This window comes from Rhagoletis zephyria, unplaced genomic scaffold (assembly GCF_001687245.7).
Source record: "Rhagoletis zephyria isolate East Lansing unplaced genomic scaffold, Rhagoletis_zephyria_1.1 Rzeph_scaffold_01182, whole genome shotgun sequence".
NCBI classification, from domain to species: Eukaryota; Metazoa; Arthropoda; class Insecta; order Diptera; family Tephritidae; genus Rhagoletis; species Rhagoletis zephyria.
In genome coordinates this window covers 104,555-110,738 of record NW_016158266.1, presented here as the reverse complement: position 1 = coordinate 110,738, position 6,184 = coordinate 104,555, and positions in this window count along the sequence as shown.

Genomic DNA, 6,184 nt, shown 5'->3' with positions numbered 1-6,184 from the left:
TCCGGATTACGTCTGCGTGACTCCTGCATTACTTTTTAACTAGTTTCAAGTTAGCTTCTTATAGCTAACTAGAAGTTATATATTTTATCGAAATCCCGTAAAAAGCTAGTGCAAGTGGGTTATTTTTTTATCAATTATTTTAATTGTTTTCTGCAGGGTACATATTTACATACGTTCATATGTATGTATGAGTGTGCATGAAGCTAGTCGTTTTTATTGGCTCGGATGTGATTTAAAACTCGAAAAAATGTGTTAAGTGCTTTCTGCGATTCTGCGATTTTTAATTTTTTTTTTATTTTAATTTTTAATTTTTTTATTTGTACATATGTATGTACATTCTTCAATTTTTCTGTTAACATAACATGTAATTTTTAAGCAAAAAACAAAACCGACGGCACATCGCATATAAAAACTTAAAGAGTACCGTTAAGCCAATGCTCGGATCTAAACCACAATAGTATGGGACCACCTCGGAAGTAACATCTTTCCTTTAACAAGCAAATTGTAGAACTCGGTTAAAGTGGTCCAAAGTCATGCGGTAACATACATATAAAAAAATAAAAATATTCCGACGTATTGACAACCTCCTCCTTTTTTTTTGAAGTGGGTTAAAAAAATACCTAAAAATATGTACAATCAAAACTATATATTTTTAAGCTTATTTTTTATCATTAAAATCCTAAGCCGAAGTTATTGTACCTAACACCCATTCGGATACTCAAAAATTATCAAATTTTACCTGTCTTCGGGCCAGTTTTTCAGTGGCTGGCTGTGTAAAGCACGCTCGCGCTGGCTGGTTTAAGCTAAGATTAGCCAATCAAATGTCAGCCAGCTGTTCAAGATAAACGCACTGAAAAACTGGCCCTCAGTCTTCATCATTTAAACTTCATAAATTTCATAAATAAACGATCGGCGTTTTGTCCCGCCATCTAACTCTTTTTGCTCTTCTTTATTAAAGTTTCAAAACAGCCTATTCCCATTCCGTTCATAGCCGCTCAAGCATTCGTAGGTGTGTCATTTCATTAGCGCGCCCTCTCGACCCAGTAAGCAAATTTACTATGGTAAACAATGCGAAAGTTGTTATTGTTGCAAGTGGATTTACATATGTACTTATTACGACTAGTGGTCTATAATGAAGAGACTCTGTGTAAACATCCCCTCTCATTTTCTTTCCTTGTCTGTTTGTTTGTTTGTGCTGTAAGCAGTCGCCTGTCAAACAGTCGTTCAACTATTACTATACATATTTTCTTTTGCATGTTTTGCTTGGCTCGTTTGTCGTATTTCCATCTTCTTTTGCACGCTTTTTTTTTTGCTATCCTGTCCTGCCAGGACACCCGCCTCATCATAGGCGCCAAAGTAAGGCGTCGGTAGTGTCTATTCGTCTGGTGTTACTATATACATATGTATGCATATGTATGTACATTTGCGTTTATTTTTTGCTGATTTAAAGGATTTCGTCATGCGTTGATCCCCATATAGTTTTGCGTATAATGACAAGTCGGAACGCTTTAAGCAACATTTTCACTTCATCTATTCCTGGTGAAATTACTGTGAATCATAAAATAAATAACCGCAGTTATTGCGCTAAAATTAAATTTTGCCCGCGAAAACGAAGGCAAAAGGCCTGATATGCTTGAAACGCTGATAAGGCGAAACAAGCGAATAAGTTGGTTCCTTGCACTTATCCACTCCCGTGGTTGTATCGAGCGATAAATAAAAATACAAATAGCTTCATTTGTAAATTCGAGTATGTATGTATGTATGTACATATGTACATTAGACCGTTCCAGAAGTTACTTTGCAGAGGCATTTTCGAAAAAAAAAAAAATATTTATTTTTTTGGCCTTTTTACATTTTTTGTCATCTTAAAGTATAATACATCGATGTTCTTGTCTCGAGAAAACATTTTTTTTTTATTCCATAGTTCATTGATCTCAAGTACTCCGTTCTAGTACTTACCCACCAGATCGCAGTTTTTTATTATCCTAACGTACCACCCTAATATCAGTAAATTAAAAAAATTCCAACACTTCCGAGGAAAAAGTTTGAAATTTAGGTGAAAATTTGTTGCAATTTTGTAGTTTTCTAAAAATTCTTAAACTTGGGTTTTTTTATTTATATGGGTTTTGTTAGAGAAAGAACTATATTTTAATTGAAAATCTTAAAAATAAATAAATAACTTTGAAATGGCGTGCTATAGATATACTGTATATATACTGTATATACATACTTACGTGCACTCAGACCAATAACTATAGCATTTATGGTTTGGGTTAGTAAATGCTTTGCGCCCACGAAAACAGACTAAATAAAAATCAAATACAAAAAAAAGTTGTAACAAGCATTTTTTATATAAAAACTACAAACGTGCTTTAGGTATGTGTTTGTCAATCAAAACCAGAGTAAAAATTTACCATCCATTGTTTGGTATTTGCTATACATATGTATATACATGTGTACATACTTATATGCTTAGGCAGCATACGAGAGAGCGAATCAAAAGTGCTTTAGCTATTTTTTTGAGTGTATGTACAGCTGCGAGCAATAAAATAGATGCAAAATTCAAATGATATTGTTAAAATATAGTTCGATCTATAGCAGAAGTCACTGAAATATTGGTTTCAAATATTGCACAAAGTTCACAAAAATTAATCCAACTTCAAACAATTTTCATAAAAATTGCATACCTTTTGATCAGATAACTTTTTTTTTGTCGAGAGTTTTCCGCATTTTCGTCCATATAAAAATAGAAATTTGTTCATACATCATATAGAAGAAAATTCTCAACACCTTCGATAAAATAATTAAGAAAAAAAAATCAATTTTCTGATAACTCGGAATAAAAAGTTTGAAATTTTGATGAGGGGCAAGCAAGGCTGCCTTAACCAATAAGTATCGATAGACATTTAGAAATAAGTATAGGAAAATAAATGTAGTTATAGTTTATCGCCAACCTCATTACGCATTTCGCATTCGCAGACGTTAGACAAAAATATTTCAACTATGCAGTTATAGCACTCTAACCTTCGGTTATCAAATCAAATACTTCGCTCAGCAATGACTGGGAGGCATCGAAGGGGGCCACAGCTGGGCAAAACACCTTGTGCTTTCGATTTCGGAAGGTCTATCTAGGTTTTTGTTTTCGTTTTTGTGCCTGGTTCGGACAAAAAAATAAAAATTAAATGAATTAAAAACTCGCTATATTTAGCACCTTAAACTATACATACAACAATTAATTTCACGAGATTTTCATTTCATCCTATAGTGTAACGCTTTTTACAGATGCATGATTAGCCTATGTAGTTCCATAGTTTCTTAGTAAACTTATAATTTGCGAATTGCATATGTACATAAATATGTATGTAGATTATGTGAAGTGATTTTTCTTTAAGTTGATTTGTAGATAAACGATTCAAATTCCATGAACATTTTAAATACATACGTTAACATATCTATGTATGTATGTATGTATGTGTATACCCNTAAGTGATTTTTCTTTAAGTTGATTTGTAGATAAACGATTCAAATTCCATGAACATTTCAAATACATACGTTAACATATCTATGTATGTATGTATGTATGTGTATACCCTTCCCTCAAAAAAAAAAAATTATAAATCTCAGCCCACTAAGCTCATGCATTCGTACTTAATGGCAAGTACTAATTGAATCACTTAACTTTGACCTAAAAATGAAAATATTCTGAGACATGAAGAGGCGTTGCCAGTGAAATGGTTATTCCGTGGCACTACATTGACAGCAAACAAGCAACCTCACGAATCAATCAAAGAAGACTAATTAATATCAAGAATATAACTACAAATGCACCGTTGCACTTAACATATTTATTTCTCCATTTTTTAATTGTTTTTTTTTTGTTTGTGGTTTTCTGTAAGCACAGTTTTGAATCGTATCTTCGAGTAATCAGCTGGCGGTCTAGAACGCATGCGCGCATCTTTTTTAATTGCTCCATAATTTGACTTCATTTATATTCGTTTATCCGTACAATTTTCTGTACTCGAATTTTCCCACTGATATCAATTTGACTTAATGAATAGAATAGAATGTGCCACATACCGCCACAATCAGCGCCAATGTACAAATATCTTTTAGTTTAAGCAAAAATGTATGAAGGTACATACATACGTATGTATTTACTGCTGGTGTATCTGCATTAGGGTGATAAAAAAAGTAAAGCAAAGTTGTTTTTTTTTTTATTTGAAATAATATATTTAGAGTTTGCTCAAAATCAATATTTTTCGATCGGATTTTGTTTCTTTTCAAGAGACTTTCAATTAATAGCCATTTTTTAATACAATTTTTTATAGGCCGCATACTTAAAGCAAAAAAAAATACAATGAGGTGACCCATAAATAATCGCCAGTATTAAAAAATGGTACAATAAATAATGGGGTATTATTATTGCAAGTCACCTGAAGAGAAACGGAGTTTCGCAATCGAAAAATATTGACTTTCTATACCATTTCCACGAATAATGTTTTTTTTTCGCATATAAAATACATGGAAAACTCTGAGCAACTTTTAAGTTTTTTTTTTTGATTCCGAATTACATTTTTCCGGGTACATTTTTTCGATATAGAACCGGAGTTGCCACGACGAAAAAAATACCTACAGTCCACTTGAAAAAAATTACCAAATCTGGAAAATATCTACCAATAACGTTTTTTTTAGTTGAATATTTTAATAAAAATTGTAGTTTTGTTATTTTTTTAGTTATTTCAATAAAAATTAAAATTGTTTTTAAGGAACTTTTAATTTAGCTAATTATATCATTTGAAAAAACTTCAAACGGAGTTATTATGGACAAATACAGTGACTCACAAAACGCTTGATGATTGTTTTTCATATTCACAATGTTTTTCAGGGAAATTTTTTTTGGTATTCTGTTTTGTATAAGAATATTGTTNTAATACTATACGAAAAATATTGACTTTCTATACCATTTCCACGAATAATGTTTTTTTTCGCATATAAAATACATGGAAAACTCTGAGCAACCTTTAAGTTTTTTTTTTTGATTCCGAATTAAAAAGGGGTACATTTTTTCGATATAGAACCGGAGTTGCCACGACGAAAAAAATACCTACAGTCCACTTGAAAAAAAAAATACCAAATCTGGAAAATATCTACCAATAACGTTTTTTTAGTTGAATATTTTAACAAAAATTGTAGTTTTGTTATTTTTTTAGTTATTTCAATAAAAATTAAAATTGTTTTTAAGGAACTTTGAATTTAGCTAATTATACCTTAAACCAAAAACGAAAGTAATGACACTAAAGGCAACAACGAAACGTCATCATTTGAAAAATCTTCAAACGGAGTTATTATAGACAAATATAGTGACTCACAAAACGCTTGATGATTGTTTTTCATATTCACAATGTTTTTTCAGGGAAATTTTTTTTGGTATTCTGTTTTGTATAAGAATATTGTTTGCGCTTTAACCAAATCCATAAAAATCAAGGATTGAAACTAAATACAACATTTAGAAAGATCAAAAAAATTTCTATTAAATTTTGTGTTTTTTTTTATAACAATTGCGTTGATTTATTTATTTTTTTCCGAACAACCAAAGTGCGTAATTACATATATACCTGTCCATTTTTTCTTTTTATTTAAACGATAATTTAAAATATTTAAAGCAGACTACACCTTTGGAAAGAAATTTTTAATATAAATAATTCAACAAAAATCTACTATAATGATAAAAAATGTACCTTTTTACCTACCCAAGTTTTTTCTACATATTTTGGTAACAATTTACCAAAGTGGCAACCCTGTATAGAACAATCCGAGGCGGTNAAAATTTCTATTAAATTTTGTGTTTTTTTTAACAATTGCGTTGATTTATTTATTTTTTTCCGAACAACCAAAGTGCGTAATTACATATATACCTGTCCATTTTTTCTTTTTATTTAAACGATAATTTAAAATATTTAAAGCAGACTACACTTTTGGAAAGAAATTTTTAATATAAATAATTCAACAAAAATCTACTATAATGATAAAAAATTTACCTTTTTACCTACCCAAGTTTTTTCTACATATTTTGGTAACAATTTACCAAAGTGGCAACCCTGTATAGAACAATCAGGGGCGGTGAGAGTTTTTTTCGACCACCCTAATCTACATGCTTGCATACATTTGTAAACATGTGTTCGTA